Below are 23,093 nucleotides of genomic sequence, written 5' to 3'. Positions count from 1 at the left end.
CCCACGGTGAGGGGAAAGGCACAATTAAGGAAAGACTTGGTCATGTTTTGTGACTCCCTCCCCAAAACGGCTTTGATGGGCAACTACCAGTGGAGAAGACCGAGTCTTTCACGGTGCCTGCCTGCTCAAAGATGGGCAGGAGATGCCTGCGAGGCAAGACACTCAGAAAAAAACAATACCTAGGGTACAGATAGATGGAGCGAAAGCAGATGAGACAAAATAGTAAGAATCGGAGGATCTCCGTGAAGGGTATTTGGGTTCGTTGTATTCTTTACGTAACTTTCCTGTCATGACAAAAATTCAAACGCAAAGTTGCGGAAAAGGAATCAAACATTTCAAATTAAACTTAACACAAAATAATTCCCTGCGAGATAAAAAAAACGATGGCAAAAGAATGGAGGAAAAGGTAAATTCAGAACTGGATAAATTGTTAAGTAAACAGAATTTAATTGGACTTAAAAAAATTATGTATTTATGTATATGGCATGTGGTACATATGAAATATTGTATATATTTCCTTCTTCATGGATACAAGCTTGTGTTGTTTTATCGCCCTCCCACAGTGTCTTCCTCTTCCTTCGCTTGGATGGGTTGCGTCGCCCCTGACCCCTGGGTGCCCAGCTCCGGCCCTCCCCCGCTGGGGGTGCCTCACCCTCTCCTGGCTGCCCAGCCCCGTCCACCGGGGGGGCCCCTGGGGCTCTGGGGCTGGAACGGGCGCTGGCAGCCTCCCGCCTGGCTATAGAGGCAGGGAGATGAGTCTGCAGTTCTAAGAGCTTGGCTGGCGCCGGTGGCTGTGGGGAGGCACTGACCCAGCAGCTTGCTGGCAGAGGGGCCGCTGACGTCCCAGCATTCCCATTCTCTTCCCCCCTGCACCTCAGTGTCTAAGAAGGCGGTGCCGTGCCCGGCAGAACCAACTCCACACCCTTGCGCATCCCTGAGTCATTTACCAACTATCGCTGACTGTCTCACTCTGTTTTCAACGAATGATCCTCTACTGGGCTGCACTGGGCAGGCATGACTCACCCGGTGGGGGCAAGCATGGCACAGAGGGGCTGTCACTTAGTGTCAGGCGCACAGTTAATGAAGGGTCAAGGTTGGGATGCCAAGCCAGGTCGTCTGGCTCCATACCCGTTTATGTGTGTGTGGGGGGGTAGTGACAAAAGGACAACAGGACCCCACATAAATTTGAGGGTCCCGTGAACAGACAGCAGGTTAGAAAAGAGAATTAGACCACAACAAATATTTCCAGAACCAACCACTTCTCCCCCACTGCCTGCCTCCTGGCTTGTTCTGCATCTTCCCCGTCCTGGACCCCACAGCATCTGCTTCCCAGGCTCCCTGCTCCCTTGTCTGCCCTGCAGCTGGAGGGAGACCGTGAACCCCTGAGTCAGGGCAGGGCCCCGCTGGCTCAGAGCCCTCCCCTGGCTGCACCTCTCTCCTGGCAGAAGCAAAGTCCTCACCATGACCCACGACCTGTAAGTCACTCCTCTGGCTGGTCCCCTGTCACTTCTCTGACGTCATCATCTCCTCCCCCTCAACCGCTCACCCACTTGCTCACTCGCTCGAGCCACACCGGCCTCGCTGCTGGTCCTCCAGCACAGCAGGCGCCTTTCCAGCCTCCAGACATTGCCACTTGGCGTTTCCTCTAGCGGAGACACTCTCCTCACAGGTGCGCACATGGGTTCCTCCCTCACCTCCTTTCTTCAGGGCTTTGCTCAAACATCACCTTCTTAATGAGGCTTTCCTTGGCCATTGGATTCAAAACTACATCTTCCACCTGGAAACCTCCCCCCACCCGATTCTCTCTCTCTCTCTCTCTCTTTTTTTCCCTGTAGCATTAGCACCTACCACCTCCTGACATAGTGTATGATTACACACTTACTGATTATATTTATTATCTCTTTCACCTCTGGAATGTCAGCTCTAGGAGGGAGGGACCTTAGCTCTTTCATCCCTTCTGTGTCCCCAGTGCCAAGCACAAGAGTCTGGCATATAGTAGGTGCCCAAGAAATATTTGTTGAGTGACTGAATGAAAACCATTCTTGAGAGTGACTATATCCCAGGCTTCATAACAGACGAATCAAGTACCTTACTCTCCCAAAGTAGATCACACTTTGGAGGTACAAAGTAAACCCACAGGTGGAGAGGGAAGGAACTTGGAGCCAGAGAGCCTAAGTTCACATCCTAGCTCCACCCCTTTCTCACTCTGTGACTTCAGGCAAGCCAGTCTCCCTCTCTGGGCCTCAGTTTTCCCATCTGTAAATTAGGCTAAGAATAGCACTCACCCTGCTGCATTGCCCTTTGGCTTCAATGAGGTTGTTGTGTGGGAGGCTGGCGGCCTGTGACTAATTCTGAAAGCTGGTTCCCTTCCTGGAAGGGGGTGGGGTGAAAGGGGCAGGGCTGTGTGTTTTCCAACAGCCAACAATGGAACTCTTGTAGGCAGGGGCCCTCAGGCGTGGAAAACACATCCACCCCTCTGGGTTCCAGATAAAATTTTCAGGTCTCAGAACGGAGGTTTTCTAGGGCATTTACATCCTTTGATTGTTGCAACAAGAAATACTGGTTTGGGAACGTGAACCCACCCCAATGGGGTGGGCTCCCATTTTACCCTTCTCCCTGCAATGAGCAACTGTGAGGGTTGGGGGGGGGCGGTTTCTCCCACCTACAACTCCTGAAGGTAGAACCAGATAGGCTAAGATAATCTTTGGGCCACAACGATTGGTCCAGTGAGGTCTAATCAAAGTGAGGCACGGAATTTTGCTTAGTAATTGAGGGAAGAAAAGATTGGGGTTTTGCTTTAAATAGTGGGAAATGCACATTTGGGACCTGGAAATTGCAGTCATTTTGCCACCTTAGGAATAGCCAACTGGAGGACAAAGCTAACACCAGAGAGGACAAGCCAAGAGAAATGCTGAGAAATAGAATCAGCACCCTGATCAAATCATGCCTGATCTCCCTCTGGAATTTTCAGTTATGAATCTAAAAATTTGACTTGCTCGAGTTAATTTTAGTGAGGTGTCCTGTTATTTGTAAACAATAACAATCAAACTAGTACACAGAGAAATTCTGTAGACCCAGAATCACTGCACTTTCACTGGGATATGTCACATGATTTTTATTTCATTTGAGCCAAAGCATTTCTCTTAGCTTTAATCAGTCCAAGTATCTCTAGAAGCCAATAAGTGCTTACCCTGGCCAGGTCATGTCTTTCTCTCTGTGGACAGATCTCAGACCGTTTGCCTGGATAGACATCTTTGAGAAGGACGAGCTCTCCTTCACAAGTTTCACCTGGAAAAAGGGGCAGTGAGCCAGAGAAGCCACAGGACTTGGCAAAGACAGAAGCAGAGGTGCCTGGGAGCCCTCCCATCGAAGGTGGAGATGTGTGAGTGCCCAGATGCCTGGCAGGTGCCAGGGGAGAGTGGGTGACACCCGAAGATGCCTCTCAGGCTCCCACACTTCTGCCCAGGCCTGTGGGAGCAGGGGGAACAGTGTGTGCACGGCATGGTTGGAAAGTGGCAGAATTGCTCTCTGTGCTCCCCAGCCCAAAAAAAACCTCCCTGACCAGGTGGTACCTGCCACCCAAGGAACAGCCACACTAGATGAGGGGCATGCAGTCAGGGCCCCTGAGCACGAAGCCCATGTCACAGTGGCAGCCCTCCTGGCATGGTGTCAGGCAGCTGTCGGGCAGGGAGCCTCAGAGCTTATAATGGCTGTAGGGAGGGCAGGCCAGCTCTGGAGGAACACAGATGGGAGTTAACAATTAGCCGAGCATTACCGTTCTGGAATATTTCCAACCAGAAGAGGACTGAGGGAGTAGAGGGCAGGTTGGAGGCCAAGGACGGGTCATAAGGGCAAGGTAGGGAATGTGGAGGTATCATCAGGAGGTATTGTGATGGTGGTGATGATGGTGGTGGTGGTGATGGTGATAATGACAATGAAGGTGGTGATGGTGGTGATGGTGGTGATGATGGTGGTGGTGAGAGTGATGATGGTGATGGTGAGGGTGGTGATGATGGTGATGGTGGTGGTGACGGTGGTGAGGGTGAGGATGGTGGTGGTGATGGTGATGGTGATGATGGTGGTGATGGTGATGGTGAGGATGATGTTGATGTTGATGGTGATGGTGATAATGGTAGTGATGATGGTGATGATGGTGATGATGGTGGTGATGATGATGGTGATGGTGAGGATGGTGGTGATGATGGTGATGATGGTGGTAATGATGGTGATGGTGATGGTGATGATGGTGGTAATGATGGTGATGGTGGTAATGGTGGTGATGATGGTGATGATGATGGTGATGATGATGATGATGATGGTGTTGATGATGGTGAAGATGGTGGTGGTGATGACGGTGATAAGGATTGTCTTAGATAACATTTCCTGAGCACCCACTATATGCTAGGCCCTGCTCCTTCTAGGTGTTATCTCTTACAATACTCAATATTTTCTTCTTGAATTCACTGAAAAAACCTGAGTTAGCTGGAAACTATGCGAGGTCATCATCACTCATCAATGGAAAGAATGACCGATAATTGAGCAGTTCCCAGGAGCTTGCTTTCCCCACGCCATCTTGTTTATACCTTGCAACAATCTCACGAGAGAGAGACTTTCATCATCCCATTTACAGATAAGGAAACTGAGGTCCAGAGATGTTCAGTGACTTGCTTAAATTCACACACTACTGAGTGACAGAGTTGGGATTTGGAATAAAGCTATTTGACCCCAATGAGCCCACATTCCCACTTGGCAAGAATTATCGGGAGAGCAGTGCCAATCCCTACAGGCAGGACACACACTGGTCTCCCCCAGCCCACATCAGCCATTTGCATTCCTGACCCCACTGGCATGTGGGTTTCTGAGACTAGAAGGAGTGGCTGGCAGCAGGAAACTGGCTGGAGAGTGTGGGAAATGCATACCCTTCAGGATCCAAAGTGTAAAAAGAGGCCCAGGGCAACAGACAAGGGTCAGGAGTGGGCGCTGGTCTACATGCATGTCAAGTACTCAGCCAAGGGCTTGTGCTTCATCCTAAGGGCAGCAGGAATCAAAGCCACACACATCCTGCTGACTCTCCGGGTGACCTTGCACTACTTCCCTAATGTCCCCGTGCCTCAGTCTCCTCACCCATAAAACAAAAGTCATAATAACACTTCCTTTGGCAGATTGTTATGGGGATTGAATGAGCTAATGCACTGGGGAGAGTGACTGACAACCACTAAATGCCCACGTGCTTCCCTGTCCCAGCCCCCCTTGCAAATAGGCAGGACCGTGACTAGTTCTGGCCGAAGTCCTAGGAGCCAGAAGTGTGACTTCTGAGGTGAAGGACTGAAGAGTGGGGTGCACATGTTACCAGGGGTGGCATCACAGGATGGAATGTGGACTTGAACGATGCCCTGAATACTGTGGAATTTGTAGGAGAGGGAATCATCTTTGGCCATGCTGGGCCACCGGACATGTCAGGTTGGTTTGTTATTGCAGCAAGACCTAGACTATGCTGGCTGATCTGATAGTCCTCGGTTCCAACTGTCATTATTACTGAAGCATTTTCAGCTGGGAGGGTCCTAAGGGGGACAGTTATCCAGCAGGGCATGCAGTGACTCAACTTGGGTGGCATTGACCTAGGAGGACATCCTGGAGGTGGTACTGGGCCGCCCAGTGAGATTGGGCTTGAGAAAGGACCCCCATGGTGACACCACTCACTGCAGGCCACCAGGGCTGTGCGGGGAGGCCATGTCCCTGGCATTCCTGGGTGCAGCTCCTCAGCATGGCGTACAAAACTTCTTGCAAGCTCCCCACGGCACAGAGGTCATGGACACAGTTCTCCATGTGGACCAGAGGCTCCATGTGCTCATTGCAGGCCCTGTGGGGCCTGTCGTGGGTGCCCGGCAGTCTCCAGAAGGTCCGACATAGGGCTGCCTTGTCTGGTGGGCACCGGAGAGGGTGCTAAGCCCGTGACTGAGCCATGGGCATCAGAGAAGCATATACCATTGGACCCAGTGAAATCATCCAAGACATCCATGTGAAAATCCCCACTGAGGCCCCAGAGGGCACGGGATTTGTGAAAGGCCACGGAGAGGCCAGAGGTCACCTGGACTGGGTTGGCTGAGGATGTGGAGAAGGCCCAGCGCATGACCCCAGCCAGAGGCAGGGGCAGGCCGATCTGGGACCTGCTCCCCCGGCACAGAGCAGAACAGACGCCCAGGTGCGTCAGGTAGCCCTGCCCAGACACCAGCGCCTGGGGGCCCCTGGCTTCTGCCCCCATGATCCAACCCTTGCTCAAACCCTTCCATGGCTCCCCTGGTACACTCAGATACAATCCAAAGTCCTCACCGCGGCCTGAGCAGCCCTCAGAGATTGGCCTCTGTCACCTCTCTGTCCTCATGTTCACCCACCCAGCCCCTCGCTCACTCTGCTCCACCCACACACCAGGCCCCGTTCCAACCTCTGGACTTCTACAGTGGCTCTGCCCTCTGCCTGGACATTCTTCCCTCACGTGTCTACATCACTCCCTCTCTCACCTCCTTCAGGCCTCTGCCCCAAATCTTCCCTGCCTCCCTGCCTCCACTGTCCTCTCTAGCCTCCTTCCCTGCCTTATTCCTCTCCAGAACGAACCTCTGACATACTCGAGGCTGGCTTGAGTATTGGTTTATGGTCTTTCTCCCTGGGATTTTTGTCTTTTTTTTTTTCACTGAAATAAACAAAGTCCCCGCCCTTGGAGAACCCCTATGCTGTCAATAGGAAGACAGCCAGGAAACAAGTGATTAATAGAAAAGATGATTTAGGATACTGACAAATACTTTGAAGGAAAGAAAATGGGAGATTATAATAGAGAGAGACTGAGGAGGGGGGGACTCCTTTCATGGGGGTGGTCAGGGAGAGCTTCCCAGAGGAAGTGACATTTGAGCTGACATGTGAAGGATGATGAGTCAGGGTCAGCTATGTGAGCATCTTAGGGAAGACGGTTTCAAGCAGAGGAGCAGCCAGTGCAAAGGCCCTGGGGTGGGAGCCTGCCTGGGGTGTTGGGGGAACAATGGAGAAGTCACTGTGGCTGGAACAGAGTGAGGAAGAGGATGTGAGGGCAGAGGGGCCAGTTTTGTGGGGTCACACAGGCCACAGTTTTAGTCTGAGTAAGATGGAGCCATGGGAGGGCTTTAAAATGGGACCTATGTGACCTGACTTTGGGTTTTTAAAGATTGCACCTTTGCCTGCCCTGGGGTGGCAGGGTGCTGCTAGAAAGCTGGTTTGACTTTGCAGTTCTGTTTTATTTATTTGTCAAATCCTTTTATGCCCTAACTAAATGCCTTGTCCTAGGCAATTTGCATCTCTTAGTCCTCACATACAAATAAGCACCTGTGACATATTAAGAAATATATATTTTGTCTCTGCCCCATTCCTGGCACACAGCTCCTAAAACCCTTGTCATTCCCTGAGTAATGGGGGTGCTAGGGGTATCTTTTGGTCTGAGGTTTGGTCCTTGACCCCAGCTCCCCGGCACAGAGCTCCTAAATCTCTTGAGATTTCCTAGGGGGTAGGAGTGTCTTTTGTTCTATGAGTCAATGCTTGGTGGGCGCCGGGATGGCTCTGGTCACCAGAAAGACCAAATTATAACCAGAAGCTTGGAACTTTCAGTCCCACCCCCATTGCTGGGGAAGGGAGAGGGGCCAGAACACAAGTTAATGATCGATCATGCCTACATGCGGAAGTCTCCATAAAAATCTCTAAAGTATGGGGTTCACAGAGTCACCAGGTTGGTGAACATGTCCACATGCCAGGAGGATGACCCACCCCAGCTCCCCGGGGATGGAAGCTCCTGTGTTCAGGACCCCTCTGGCCCTGGCCCTGTGTACTTCTCCATCTGGCCATTCACCTGTACCCTTTGTGATAGACTTTATAATAAACTAGTAAATGTAAGTGTTTCCCTGAGTTCTGTGAGCCATCAGAGCAAATTATCAAACCCGAGGAGGGGGTCGTGGAAACCGCCAATTCGGAGCCAAGTCAGACCAAAGTTGTGGGCAACCTACTACTTGCAGCTGAAGTTGTGGGGGTGGGGGAGCCTTGTGGGACAGCCCGTCACCTGTGGGCTCTAATGCTCTCTTCAGGTAGGTAGTGTCATTAAATCGAATGATAGGATGCCCGGCAGTGTCCACAGGGAATTGGAGAATTGCTTGGTGTGCTCTGTGTGAGCAGAGAATCATGCCCCGTGGAACTCACAGTACCATCATCCCCCAGGTCCCAGATGGGGGCACCAAAGCCACTTGGCCAAGGTCAATAGCTAGCAAATGGCATAGTGGGATTCGAACCCAGGCCTCCAGGCCCGGCACCCCCCGCTTCCTTCCTTCCCCACACTGCTTGTTAGAGCATTCACCGACACCCTGTGCTGTGTGGGCCCAACGTCCACCCCCCCTCACCACTTGTGGGACCCAGAACAAGAGTATAAATGGAGGCCCACACACCATGTCTTCCAGCTGCCAAAGTGTTCAATGAACTGGGTTCTATCCTGCCTTGACACATAGACCTTTCTAATGCTCTGGAGGCCAGGTGTGAATTTAGAATTGTTGATGCCTCAGAGTCTCTGGACAGGACCTGGTGCCCAGGAGAGGCTGCCCAGGCCCACCTCCTGTCTTCTTAGCCCCGCAGGAGGCCTCGCATACTCATACACCCCCCTCCACTCCTCAGCCCACCTCAGTCCCCCCATCACCGGCGATGGGGCTCGGTGTGTGCACATTGGCTGCATGGTCCATTCCCCTGAGGACGGGCCTGGGACGAGGTCACTGAGGGCCCTGGATTGAGCTCAGAGCCTTTTATCCAGGGATTTTGGGCTCCCAGAGCAGGCTCCATGGGCACGCCTATGGCGGGTGGCACTGAGGTGGCCAGACTCCATAGTGCAAGACTGGCGTGGGGACCCCCTGCCCAGTTCTAAGTACCTCCCTAGCCAAAGTGAAGGCCCCTGGGCTCCATCAGCCTGTTGTCCTTTATGTTCATTAGTCATCAGGGGTCTCTAAGACTCTGGACTAGAGTGGGGTCATGCCCACCTGGATCACCCCAAACGGTCCCGCCAGCAGTGACAGATGCCATCCTGCCATGCCCATGTGCACCTGTGGGCCCATGTGGCCCCCCAGGGCTCCCGCTACCTGACCTCAACCCAGGCAGCTAAGGGGGAGTGGCATCCTGGCGTCCCCCCTGGCCAGGCCTCTGGGAACTGGCGATGGGTCCCCCGGAAGTTGTGCACATGGGGGTCTCCGGAGAGCCACCCAGACACCCCCGGACACCCCTGCACGGCCAGCATCTCGGAGCCCGCAGGCATGAGGGTGGCCCTCAAACGGGTCTCCAGGCCTGCGGCACAAGCCCTTCTGGTCACAAGAGGCATGGCCAGTGGGCGGCACACAGGGGCCCACCTCCAAGGCAAAGCCCTTGTAGCAGAAGCAGCCCCCCTGTGCACTGGCAGGTGCAGGGTGTGAGGAGCTCAGGTTGGCACAGGGGGCGGGGCAGGGGGGCCCACAGAAGCCACAGTAGCTATTGGCTGGACATGCCACACCCCCGAAAACCCTCGATTCCTCAACCAGAGGCAGAAAAACCTGGGATGGTTGCAGGTCGGGAGGGAAGGCAGGGATGGGTGCTTCCCCAACCACCATGGTTCCCAGTAAACACCTTCCCTCCACGTGGTTTATTAACACTGTGTCCACTGGCAACTTAAAACGGCGGCCCATGCTGAGCAACTAGGACAACTCAGGATCAAGTGCAGGGAGAGTCAGAGAGAGGCTGAGAGGAGCCCTGATTCTGGCTTGAGGTTTGGGTCACCATCCCAGGGAGCAGAGCTCGGGGTCTCCCTGGGGACAAGGGGTTCCAGTCAGCTGGGGAAGGCAGCATCCTAGCCGCCCAGGGGGTGAGGTCCTCATCAGAAGGTGAAGGGGCACCCACGGTATCCCAGGCTGGCTCACCACTCGGGCAGGGGATGCCATGCAGCAGAGCTGGACACGGGCCCAGGTCCTGCTGGCGCAGGTACAAGATGCAGCCTGCGTTTGGGTTCTTGAGCCAGTCACGCTTGTCGAAGGGCCTGGACCAGCTGGCCAGAAGTCCCCAGAGCTGCTCCACATGGGGCCTGTCTTGGAGGGGCTCGGTGCCCCCACTGTCCCGCCGGCAGCCAGCGGTGGGGCGGCATGGGGACTCAGCATGGCGTCTCTGGGCCTCCCAGGTCAGGCTTTCCAAGGATGGGAAAGGACAATCAGTCCACTGGACAGGGTGGCAGGAACAACACGAAGAATCACAGAGTCCGCCCAGAGGTGGTGTTAAAACAGACAGCAAGGGCGCCTGGGTGGCTCAGTTGGTTAAGCGACTGCCTTCGGCTCAGGTCATGATCCTGGAGTCCCGGGATCGAGTCCCGCATCGGGCTCCCTGCTTGGCAGGGAGTCTGCTTCTCCCTCTGACCCTCTTCCCTCTTCCCTCTTGTGCTCTCTATCTCTCATTCTCTCTCTCTCAAATAAATAAATAAAATCTTTAAAAAAAAAAAAACAGATGGCAAACAGAGCAGCATGTATCCAGCTGGGGCCTGGGCGGAGAATCTGGAAGTGTCTGCCACACCACGCTTTGGAACGTGGGAAGGGGTTGAGGGCACTCGGGGGGTACAGAAGTGTTCCTGTTCGCTAACAGTGGGGACACGGATGAGCTCCCGCCCCGCTCCGCAGTGACTCACCACAGATGGAAGAACCCCTCCAGAGCCCCGGGATGACGTTTGCACCCTGGTGGACATCCTTCTGTGAGGCCAAGCGGAGGATGCAGTCTCAGGGGGACACAGATCACTGACACAGCCCGGTACTCATGGACCCGGGTTAGCTTTGCTGTGGCCCCTGCGGGAGCCAGCACCTTCCCACTGACACAGTCTGTCCCTGGTCACCTCAGGTGGGACAGACAGCCCATGGCCACCCGCCCCCCCCCCCCCAGCCTGGCTCTTCTTCTCCAAGGTAACACAGGCCTCGGTGTCGTCACTGGGGTCACCGCTGAAGTTCCCGCAGAGCCCCCGGATGTGACCCTCATAGGCCTGTGGGGGGGTGAGGGTGGGGCTGAGCCACTGCAGGGGACTGCAGCCAGAGCAGAGGCCGTTCCTCATACAAGCCTGCCCCCCAACCCTTGTCTAAGCTTGCAAGGGGTGGGGGTTACCGTCTCGCCATTCACCTAAGGAGCAGAGGAAGGGAAGGTTCAAGAGAACAAGACCATGTTTGTTTGGTCGAGCACTGCCTGGCGCAGAGTAGGTGTTCAAATGTTCAGATACATGTGACATAGTTTTTTTTTTAAGATTTATTCATTTTTCAGAGAGAGAGAGAGCACAAGCAGGGGGAGTGAGAGAGGGAGAAGCAGACTCCCCACTGAGCAAGGAACCGGATGCGGGGCTCCATCCTAGGACCCTGGGATCGTGACCTGAGCTGAAGGCAGACGCCTCACCGACTGAGCCACCCAGGCGCCCTACATGTGACATATTTGTAAGTGCAGGGGCAAAGACAAAACTGTCATTGAGAACATTTCTCATTTTGTCCTGCTCAGCGCTTTCTCCTTTCTCTGGATTTCCTCCGGGAGCCATCCCTCCAATCTTCCTCCAGGCACTTCACAGGAAGTTAACCCCACCCTTGCTTCCCACACCTGACCCAGGCCTGGAAATTGGCTCGTCCACGTGACTGCATCAGAGATGGTCGCATGACTCAGGCTGGGCCAGTGAGGGGCAGCCCTGGGACCTTTCAGAACGAGGCCCTCTGTCCAGTGGTGTGTACTAAACTAACCACCGTCTTTGTGGGGCAGCACTTGCCTGAAAAGGAAGCCAGAGCAAAGTACAGCCCAGAAATGGGTACAGATTCTGGACATACTGTTTGAGCGCCTGGATCCAGCTGTGCCTGAAGCCAGAGACCTGTAGGTTTTTTTTTTTTTTTTTTCCAGCTACGTAAACCAATAAATGCCTTTCTTAAGCTGGTTGGAGAGGTGTTTCTGTTATTTTAAACTGAATGTGTTCTGATGGATATAGACAGAAAAGTGAGTATAATCAGGACAGAGGTAACATGAAGAAACATTGGAAGGAAAATAATGTTTCCCCGAGGGGCTGGGATTCCTTGAACTCACATGTCCCCCAAAGTGGCCTGCTTACCTGAGCCATGCCTGGGCTGTCCCCCTGGAGGTGGACCCGGTTCTCATTAACCTGGATAGTATCCATCTGAAGGATGAGCGTGATGGGGCTGCTGGGCCTGTTCCTTTTCCCCACTTCTACCCTGAAACAGGGCAGCGAGCCACCGGAGCCACAAGACTCGGCAAAGACAGATACAACAGGTGCCTGAGAACTCAACAGTCCTGCCATCGAAGGTGGTGACTGACAAGTGCCCAGATGCCCAAGGGGAGCAGGGGGGGCACCCAAAGATGTCCCTTGGGGTCCCACACTTCTGCCCGGGCCCCCAGGAGGTGGGGGAGCAGTGCACGGTGTGAGGGGGCAGTGGCAGAATTGCTCCCCGTGCTCCCCAGCCCAGGAGGGGAGCCTGCCCTTGCCTCCCATGGGGCAGCCACACTCAATGGGGGCACACGGCTGGTGACATTGAGCCCAAGCCTGTGTCACACTGGCATCTCTCCCGGCACACAGTCCCGCAGCTGTCGGGCAGGGCAGGCCAGCTCTGGAGGAACACGTGTCATTTGTCCCAAGGACGTGGATTCACAGCCGCAAGATCAAATTCTCTTGCCTGCTACCTCCCCAGTACCCAGCACAGGGCAAAGCTTGATGAATAGTTGTTGGAAGAGTTCATGAACGTATCGAAGCCTCTCTCCGTAGCATTTGTTCAACTCGGACTGAGCATCTACTATACCCAGGTCCCAGCCCCTGCCCAAGCTTACCTGTCCCCTCCCGGAAGCTGAGCCTCCAACATCACCTTTACCCTATGGGCATCCACCTTGATCGACTGAGCCCCAGTCACACCGTCCACCCACACTGTAAAGACCGCCCCTCCGTGTCCCCTCAACAGGTGCAGGACCCGGCACATAGCAGCAAGCCCACTGGGCGGTGATGGAGGGGGTCACCTGGCACCTGCCTCTTGGGACCCCACACCAGGCTCCAGTATGCGGAGGCCTGGCGCTCCCTCACTGCAGGCTTGGGGGACAGTGATGTGGCCGTCCCGCTTCCTTACACTCACACAGCTCACGGCAGAGGGCGCTCAGCTCTCGAGCCCCTAGGGGCAGGTCGTGGCTCTACTGGGGGCAACCACAGAAGGCCCGGTCCCCCAAGCCCCACCACAGACCGGACCGCTGGTATCCCAACATGCCACCCTCATGACACAGGCTGAGGTGGGTCAGAGGCACCCCTCACGTGGGCACCTTGCCTCACAGAAATCAGCACGTGTCTCCCCGTGGCCGTTTTCAGGGCAGGATTGTTCAGGAGCAATCCCCTCACCCCTCACCCTGAGCCAGGTCAGGGTCATGACTCCTCAGAGCCCCAGTCCTGTGTTTTCCTCAGAAACAACCACCCCCAACACACGCACACACACACACACACACACACACACACACACACAGTAGGGTTGTGTCCTCTCGGACCCCAAAGCAGGGACAGATGTTACTGTGCAGTTCACAGCCTGTGCCACTGTACACAGCGGTCTCGGCACAGATCCCACACTCCTCTTTGCTCTCTCCCTGCAGCTCACCACTGAAGCCGGGACACCAGGTGCCCACAGGGCTGTCAATGGTTTGACAGGCCCTCACTGGCTGCACACAGCTCCTCCACACAGCTGTCTACGAATGGGCCCACAGGCCCAGGCTGGACAGAGGCCCGTCAGCTCTGAGAGCTGCCCTACAGGCCTTGGGGCCTGCATACCTGGCCCTCCTACGGGCCGGGCGGCTGGACCATTTGGAGCTTCAGGGCCCCGCCTCTTGCCAGTGGGCTTGGAGCAGCCCAGGCCCACACAGACTCCGGTGACAGAGACCCCAGCTTCCAGGTGCGCATCCTGGATCCATAGTTCAAGGCCGGTGTCCATGGCCAGGTGGGCGACTGAGCATCGTGTGTGGACAGCCAGCCCAGCCTCGGGGAGGGGGGCGGCCGGGGAAGCAGGTGCCCATTCATTTGTGGGGACAGAATGCAGCACTGGGGTCCGGGGGCCCCCCAGGTTCAGTTCTGGGGGCGTGGAGACTCTCAGTGGGAGGCATTTCAGATAGAAACCCACGTGGCAGGAAGAAGGGAGTGAGGCTCTGGTGTTGGGTGAGAATCTGGAGAGGGCAGGGGAAATGATTCGGGACATCGACAGCAGAAAATGTAAAAGCACTGCCCAAGGTCAAAGGTGAAGACTGGAGTGAAGGAGGGTGGGCCGGGTCCCGGGCACCCAGCATTTGGGCTGGGGCGGGGGGGCGGGGGTGGCAGCTGGGCAGGCAGGAGGAAAACCAGGAGCGTGGAGTCCTAGAAGCAGAGAGAAAGTGCTTCACGGAGGAGGGAAGGTTGGGTGTCTAAAGCCCGGATTGGTCATGGAGGAGGGAAGGTTGGGTGTCTAAAGCCCGGATTGGGCCCCTGGACCCGGGGAACTTCATCCAGACTGGTCTGGGTGGCACGAGCTTAAAGGGGGACAAAAGCCTGACCAAAGGGGGTTCACAGAATGAAAAGGGAGGGACCGGGGGCAGTGAGCACAGACAGCTCCGTGGTGGTTTTGCTGTCAAGGGTTTCCAAGAAAGCGGGCACCAGGTGGAGGGGCTGAGGGATCGGGGCAGGTTTTGAAAGATGGGACAAGTCACAGCCTGTCGGAACAAGGTGAGAGGGATCCCGCAGGAAGGGGCAGACCGAGCGTGGACTCAGACCAGTGGGGCTCAAACTGTAGTGTGCATCAGGGACCCCAAAGGCTGGCTGAAACAGACTGTGGGCCCCGCAGCGTGGTAGCCGGGGGGGTGGGACCCAAGAGCTTGCATTTCAGGCCAGTTCCCGGGTGCTGCTGATGCTGCGCCCTGGGACCCCGCTTTGAGAACCAGTAGATGCCGAGGCGAGAGACAGGAAGAGTCCCCGGGTGAGACCCAGGAGCGGAGGCCACCATCAGCACAGCTGCCAGGACCCAGAGGGAGCTCCAGAGGTTCGAGAAAGGAGGTGTGAGTGGGCATTGGGGGGAGGGGGCAAGCGAGCGTCGGAGGGAGGGGGGTGGAAAGTGGCCCTTCAACGTCGTGATCCATCGATCGCAGGTGTGAGGCTGGCCCAGGGGCGAGTGCAGGAGGACAGGGGAGGCTGCAGTGGGGTTTGCCTGATGAGTGGGAGGGAGGGAGGGTGCAGGCCGGGAGGAATTACAGATCGGGCCTGGAATCTGAGAGGAAAGGGCACGGGGCAGCGGTGGTAGGGTCAGGGGGTCAGGGGGTCAGATGGCCAGTGGGCTCAGCCAGTGGCTGGGGTCAGGGGGCAGCCAGAGACTGGGTTGTGCAGCCAGGGAAGTGGCGGGGGGGTGGGCGGGGGGGTGAAGCCAGGGCCTTGGAGGGCTGCCCCTCAGGAGGAGCACTGAGAGGCCTGTGGGGACGGCCAGACCCGGGGAGGCCCCATCTGTCCTGTGACCCCCCGTCTGCCTCAGGAGAGCCCACCGTGCGGTTCACCGCTGCCCACCACTTACACACCCGTCTGTCTGTCTCGCTGACTTCTGTCTCGTCACTGCTCCTGTTCATCCCAATATCATTCTGGCTTTCTGGTTTTCCATCCACCTGACGCTCTCTCTGTCCATCTGCCTGTCCATCTGCCTGACGGTCTGTCTTGTTGTCCCTCTCTCTTTCTGTCCGCCTGTCCATCTGCCGTTTGCTCTCCGCCTGCCAGGCTCTTTGCCGGGCTCTGTGACTGCCCAGTCTCCCACGGTGTCTGTCACTCCCCGGGGGCCCCCTCCCTGCTCCACTATCTAGCCCAGCCCCCCGCCCCATTCACCTGCACAGGTCCTGCGGGGTCTCGGGACCTCACCACCACGTCCCGGCTGCGCACCACGCGGATGCCAGGAAGCAGGGCCCAGACAGAGTGGCAGGGCTGGATCTCAGCTGACTCTCAACAGTGTGTGCAGATGGCCCTGGGGGCCCAGGTGGCCGGCGGGGCTGTGAGGGACCCGGCAGCACGGGAAAGGATGTGCAGATACCCACAGTGGCCCTGCTGGCTACAGGGATTGCTATTCTGGAAAGAGGCAGAGAGGGGGGACCTGGGCTGCGGAGGGAGTGGGGCTGGGGCCTGGACTCCAGGTCCTGAGAGAGGAGGGTACTGGGGGTCCTGACTCCTGGGTCTGAGGGTGGAATGGGGGCGCGGCGAGACCCCTTGGTCCTGGAGGAGGGGAGAGCTGGGGCCCTGGGCTCCCGGTGCCTGTGGACTTGGCCCTGGGAGCAGGCAGGTCTGGGGGAGGGCCCCCACCACCTCACCATTGTAGGCACAGCAACTGGGGACCACAAAAGTGTCGGTGTGGTAGGCCCAGGACCCAGGGATGCCCACACTGCTGTTGTCTGCCCCATGCAGGATGTCGGGGGGTCCTGGATCCTGGGACGGAGTAGTCCCTCTGCTGGCCACTGTCGAGGCCCACCTGGGGTATGATTCAGGACAGGGTCAGCCAGCCATCTCCTCACCCTGAGGACCCTGGGCTGCCTCTGCTGGTTCCCCACCCACCTGGGCAGCCGTGGCCCCCAGGCCATTGTGAGGGAATCCCCGCTGCTGGCCACGCCCATGGTCCTCTGGGTGTCCCTGTAGGGAAACAGCATCCAGGAGGCACCACGGGCCGTGGCCAGCGGCGCCTGCAAGGGGTTCATCTGCCGGGAGAGAGTGCAGCCCACAGCCCTGCTCCTCAGCTGGGCTCTGTCTGCCCCATCCAGCTGGCTTCCTCCCCGCTCCCCTGCCTCCCCGGCGCCCTATCCACGGCCACGTCCCCCGCAGCCTGTGTGGGCCTCCCTCTCGCTTGCCCTCCCTCTCTACTTTTCTTTCTTTCTTTCTTTCTTTTTTAATGAAGTTCTTTTTTTTTTTTTTGGTTAAAGATTTTATTTATTTGACAGAGACACAGCGAAAGCAGGAACACAAGCAGGGGGAGCGGGAGAGGGAGAAGCAGGCCTCCCGCGGAGCAGGGCCCCGATGCGGGGCTCGATCCCAGGACCCCGGGATCCTGACCTGCGCCGCAGGCCGACGCCCCACGCCTGAGCCACCCGGGCGCCCCCCTCTCTACTTCTCTATCTCTCTTCTTGCCTCAGTCCCTCCCCTTCACCCTCCAACCTGCTCGTGCACTTTTGCTCACTCTCCATTTCTCTGGCTCCCTGCCCTTGCTCTCTTTCCTTCTCTGTCCCTTTCCCGTCTGTGTCTTACCCTCACACTCCGTCACCCATTTGCTCTCTCTCGCTGTGTCCGTTTCCCCTCTGTCTCTCCATCTGTCCCCATCCCCACGTCCCTCCTGTTTTTAGGTCTTGCTCTCGCCCTCTGTCTCTGTCTCCCACTCGCCCAGAAATTAGACGCTTTCCCCTGGGGGCGGGGCCGGAGAGCCCCAGACTGTGCCCTTCTCCCCCACCCCATATCCTCACTCCCATCCATCTCCAGAAAAGGGAATTCGGTCCCAGGTAGCCTGAGTGGGGTGCCTGGGGTGGGCGACACTCTGGGGAAGGCAGAGGCAGAGAAGGCAGATCTTGGGTGTCCGCTGCAGGTCCTGTGATTCTGCCGGCAACACACGTGGCCCCCACTTGATGTGCAGCCATCCGCCCGGGGAAACGCCTCAGGTGTGAGCGGGAGTGTGCAGACTTGGGGGAGGCGGGAAAGGGAGAGATGGGCTGGGGGTTGTCATCGGGTCAGGGCTGAGAGGGCCAGGGCCCAGGGCCCAGAAGGACAGAGGAGGAAAGGAGCAGATACAGACAGGAGCGGTCAGGGGTGGGCCCAAGGACCTATGGTCGGGCGTCAGGGCACTCGCCTTGGCTGACCTGGGCGTGACACAGAGAAGCCATCGTCCTTCCTCTGCAGGGAGGGCCTCATCCCCATGCTTCAGCCCATAGGGGTACAGGGCAGAGGCTGGGCACATCGAGACCTCTCAGAGCCCCCAGGGAAGGGTCATGTCCCCTCAGTCCCCAAGGACAGGGGTCACCAGATTGGGAGCATGTCCAGCCTCACCTCTGATCTCCTCGCTCCAGGTCACTTGATTCTGCGGGACTGAGGGGAGGGGGGTCAGCCAAGGGCGGGGGTCCCCCACCACAGCTGGTCCTCTTCCAGAGCGTCATGCCTGCTCGCCCACCAGTAGCAGCCAGAGCATCGCCACGGTGACCTCGTGTCCTGGGGTGGCTGCAATGGCTGATACCCAGGGCTGAGGCAGGGGCCCGGGAGGGGGCCAAGGTGGGGCTGGGGAGCCTGTACCTCAGGATCAAGGATCCAGCAGGCCCAGGAAGCTCCCAAGGATCCGATCTGGTCTGGCTGGACTGGCCAGGGCTGGGCCAGGCCTGTGGGTGGGGGTGGGGTAAAGTGGGGAGAGCGGACAGGTGGCTTCCAGGGCCTTCCCCACGGGCAGGGTTGCCACAGGCACTCAGAGTCCAGGAGGGGCTCCCCACTTCATCAGCAGGCCTGAGCGTGAGTCAAGCAATCCGCAGACGGGGAATTGGGACTCTGCTGCCCTGAGCTGACAACGCAGCGGTGCGTCTCCTCCCCTGGACACTCCCAGCTCTCCGCAGGGCGCTAGAGATGCACTCGCAGCCTCCTGGGCCCTGGGCCGGCAGGTGAGGAGGGGTGGTCAAGATGTGCCCCTGGGGAGTTTAAGGGGCTTGCAGGCCGGCCCAGGGGCCCACAGGGGGCGGCTGCAGAGAATGATGGCGGACTGTGTGCTAGAAATGCATAGCGGAGCATATGGGAGCATGAGTGGGGGACATACCGACAGAAGGAAGGATTGACATGGAGCTGGAAATAAGGAACCAGCAAAGGGGGCTCATGCCGCCACCTGTGGAGATCGGTGGGGGCTTCCCTGGCAGAAGACGTTCTGAGTTAGGCAGGGGGCACTCCATGGTCAACGTAGGGGTCCCCGGGGCACCTGGTCAAACCAGGTGGGAGAGAGGAGGGGTGCTTATCCTAGGCCCTGATCTGAGTGGACCCCTCACCTTCCCCCCGACTCTGAAGAATCTCTGGTTGAGGCTTCCTAGCTGCATTCCCAGAACACCCTGGCATGGGGCCCTGGGAACACCCTCCCACCCCAGGGAGCAGTGTCCAAGCCTGGTCAGCAGGGAGGGGGTGGCGGGGGGAGACCCGGACCCCTCTCCCGAGATGTTCCAGTCACAGCCCCGGCTTTGCCCCCTCACAGGTGCCACCTCGAGGAGATTACATGCCCCCCGGTAAGATGTCCCACAGGCATACCCCACAGACCTCTCCTCCTGGCTTGTGTGAGGATTAAAGCAGCATTTCCCAAAGTGTGGCTGGCTCGTGGGCTGCCCATGCAGGAATTCTGGGAGTGTCTAGGAGGGAATGAGGAAGCACTGATCTTCATTTTACTCTGATTTGTTTATCTAATATTTGTTATTTCTTTTTTTTTTTAAGATTTTATTTATTTGTTTGAGAAAGAGAGAGCATGAGCAGGAGAAGGGGCAGGGGCAGAGGCAGAGGGAGAAGCAGGCTCCCCGCCGAGCAGGGAGCCGGACATGGGGCTCGATCCCAGGACCCCGGGATCACGGCCCAAGCTGAGGGCGATGCTTAACCAACAGAGCCACCCAGGCGCCCCTAATATTTTTTATTTCTATTGAAAAAAGTACGCCACTGCCGCCTGAAACCTTCAGTTTTTTAAAAGATTACTGTGAAAGTCAAGGCTAAGTTGAAAAAAGAGACAAAAAGAGAAGCAGAAAGACATGATCTAAATAAAATAGTAATACAAGTGGGACCAGTGGTATTTATACCTGGCCTGTCCCACCCCCCACAAGACAACCCGTAAGAACAGGAATTTTATCTGAATTTTCTCCAGTTGTGTCCCCATTGCCCAGAACGGTGCTTGCTTGGCACATAATAGGTGCTCAATAAATACTAGTTGAATGAATAGTAAAAATTAAGAAAACCACACTCAAATGTCTGCCTTTGAGCAAATAATGGAATAACATACAGAAAACTCTCAGCAGGGCCCAGCACATAAAAATTGTTAAAAAATATTCATTCATACACTTACTCTTATGAGGATTATTATTATTTACAAGGACAACAAATAGGCATTCTGACCAAATGCTGACCAGCTGAGCATTAAAATGAGGATACGCCCAAAGCTGAATATCACTATCCTAGGATGAACTTCTGAAACATAAAAACAAATCTGAAGATGTATTAAACATTTATTACTGTCACAATCTTCTCAACCACAATCACAGCAGGCCAATCTTTCGGGTTGAACACTTTAGTGAGGGACAGTGTCTCCACTACATCAGCGGCCAACATGCTCCTATAGTCATTGAGTTTCTGTGGCGGTTCTAAAATACGGCCCCGAGTTTTTTCAATGGACTGAGAGGCAGGGTCTGTCTCTCTCTGCTCTTCTGAGTCTGGGCAGGTTTGTGACACCTTCCACCGACTGAGTAGAGCAGAAGGGAGGCTGGGGTACAAGAGGCAGTGTTTGCTGAAATGCTCACTGGGGAGCCTGAGACCCCTGAGAAGTCCCACTGTCCTGAGGCAGCCATGCTCAGAGGCTGGTGAGCTGGTAGCTGAGCCCAGCCTCTGAGCCGCTCCAGCCCAGGCGCCAGACGTGTGAGTAAAGCAGCTTCCCTACCCCGTCTCTGTCTAGTGAGTCCCTCCATCTTTTAGATCTTCCAGCTTGGGACCCCAATATCACGGAGCAGAGCCAAGCAGTCCCTGCTGCTCCCGTTTGACTTTCTGAGCCACGGAATCCACGAACATCATAAGATGATTGCTATTGCACACCACTAAGTTTGCGGTGGTTTGTTATGCAGCGACGGAACTGGAACCGCTGCCCACGTGATACCACAGGATTTAAATAGTGTTACTTTTCCTGCAGAAACGAAAATCCACTCCCTATTCGCACCACTACTTGAACGTTCATGGTAATTATTTCTGATCATCACAATCATTGTTAATCACGGTGGCAATTTCCTTGTAAGAGAACTATTGTGAAAGACTGAATGTTTCTCCTTCCACTTGACTGGGAGGACGCCAACTTAGGAACTTCGTGCAGAGCTTTCCATTGCAACTGACATCCAGAAGGCTATTCTATATTTGCAAATGAATACTCAGCTAGAAGCACTGACTGTGAATGCAAAGCCTTCCTTGCTTGTGCTCCTGATATGGTTATATTCGGTGGGCCAAATCCTTCTGGCTTGGAGATGCACACCAGTGACTCGGAAGTTTAGAGTTTGGATAGTCAACTTTCCTGAAGACCAAGACCCTGGCAGAACATCAAGACAACTCTGGATTGTCGTCATGGTTCTAATACCTGTGTGGCTCCTTGGGGAGGGGGGCAAGATTGGTGGGGGCAGGAGGAGAAACTGAGGCTCACAGACCCTTGGCAAACACAAGAAGGTGGTAGATGGCTGTTGAGTGAATCGTGGTCTCCCCTAACTGCCTCCCTGCCTCCAAGAGAGCAATAATGGTGGTGGATGCCAGAGTGGCCCCCTGGTCGACCTGTTGCCGGTAGACATGTTACTGGCTTTTAATGCCCAAACATCCACTAGATCCCCTAGAATAAGGCTGCCTCCTCTCAGGTCCCCCAAGGCAGGCCATGCCCTCTTTTTTCCCCTGCAGAGCTGGGACAAGTCTGCTCAGACCAGCCCCCTCCTGCCAGGGTAAGCTGTGTCCCCTTAGGCCCTCTAAGACATGGTTGTATCTGTTCAGGATCCCCACCATGGGGCCGTGTTCTCTCAGAATCCCTGAGCTTCATAAAACACAGGCACCGTTCATTTTCCAGCGAATTACAAAACTCTAACAAAACAATGTATGAGCCAAGTCTCAAATGAACATCTCAGGATGGGTAGGACCGTGCAGCCTCGTGCAGACGTTTGGAAAACCTGCCTGGAGCTTGCAAATGAGACTGGACGGTGGTGGGGGTGGGTGGTGGATCCGGAAGGACAAAGCAATGCTGGGGATCAGCCACGCTAAGAGTTTGGTATCCAGGGAGTGATGCTTGGAGCATTTCCCAAACAGTCTGTAATTCAAAGGCACTTTCCTGTGTCTATGTTTTAGGAAATTGCTTGGGTGCATGCAGTTGAGGGGCAACACACTATAATTTTTATCACTGGAAGTCATGGGAAACAGGCTCTGGTGAGCATTTTCCTGCAGACCAGCTGGTTTTCAGCAACACGTGGACTATTAGGGCAGAAAACGCTCAATTTCTCCCAGTTGGGGGGGCAGCAGCGCCCCCTGGTGGCAAACACAGGAAACACCCCCGGTGGCCGTCAAGCCTCCATGAGATCTGCAGATGCTCTAGGGAACAGAGTGGGTCCCAGGGGAAGCTGGGACCCAACCTCCAGCCCTGATGAAGGAAGGGGCAGGGGGTCTCAGGCTCTGCTCATGGGGCCTGGCACTCCTCTCTCCACCCTACAGGGCCCGGTTTCTTGTGTTGGCCTATGGTGAATGTCTCCCCCTGCCAACACACACTGGGCATCTACATCCCTTTTTTTCCTTTGCGGAACCCCCTACGCTGAAGTCATATAGTTCTTGATGGTCAACCCCCTGACTCCATGCATCACATGCACAGTGATTTGATGAGGGATGAGCCTATGACCCAAATCTGCCCAGTGAGAGCCAGGCCTGGGCCTTTCTTGCTGTAGCTATTGGAAGAAACGCATTTCCTTTCCACTGGGGCTGCTAAGTGGTCCATGGCCTATCAGCCTAGCCTTCGGGTGGGTGGGGGACATCTCTGTCTCTGGTTGTAGGGGAGGCTTCTTGCAAATAAAGCTTTTCTCCGTACAAAAGCAGATTTTAGAGAGGCAATGAGGCAGTCCTGATGAAAAATATTTGAGCAGCTGGATCCAGCAGTACCTGAAGCCACATGCTCCAGGGCATTTTCAGTTAAGTGAACCAATTAATTTTTTTTTCTCTTAAGCCAATGAGAATTGGAGGATAATGCTCCCTGCCTGATTTGTGCCAGTCCCTAATTTCTCTCTTCCCTCCCAGACAAATGTCATCATTGCTGTTTACATTTGCAAACTCAGAGGCCATG

General features: G+C 55.7%; 1 long non-coding RNA gene across 1 annotated transcript; it reads left to right on the top strand.

Moving 5' to 3' along the window:
• The first annotated feature begins 18,544 nt into the window (after positions 1 to 18,544).
• LOC113935673 lies at positions 18,545 to 20,813 on the top strand. Its single transcript, XR_003524089.1, has 3 exons — positions 18,545 to 18,675; positions 19,251 to 19,281; positions 20,723 to 20,813. It is a non-coding gene; the product is annotated as an uncharacterized LOC113935673 (long non-coding RNA).
• The last annotated feature ends 2,280 nt before the right edge of the window (positions 20,814 to 23,093 follow it).

The sequence above is a fragment of the Zalophus californianus genome, chromosome 17 (genome assembly GCF_009762305.2).
Source record: "Zalophus californianus isolate mZalCal1 chromosome 17, mZalCal1.pri.v2, whole genome shotgun sequence".
Taxonomy (NCBI): Eukaryota; Metazoa; Chordata; class Mammalia; order Carnivora; family Otariidae; genus Zalophus; species Zalophus californianus.
This window is presented reverse-complemented; position numbering and strand designations above follow the sequence as displayed.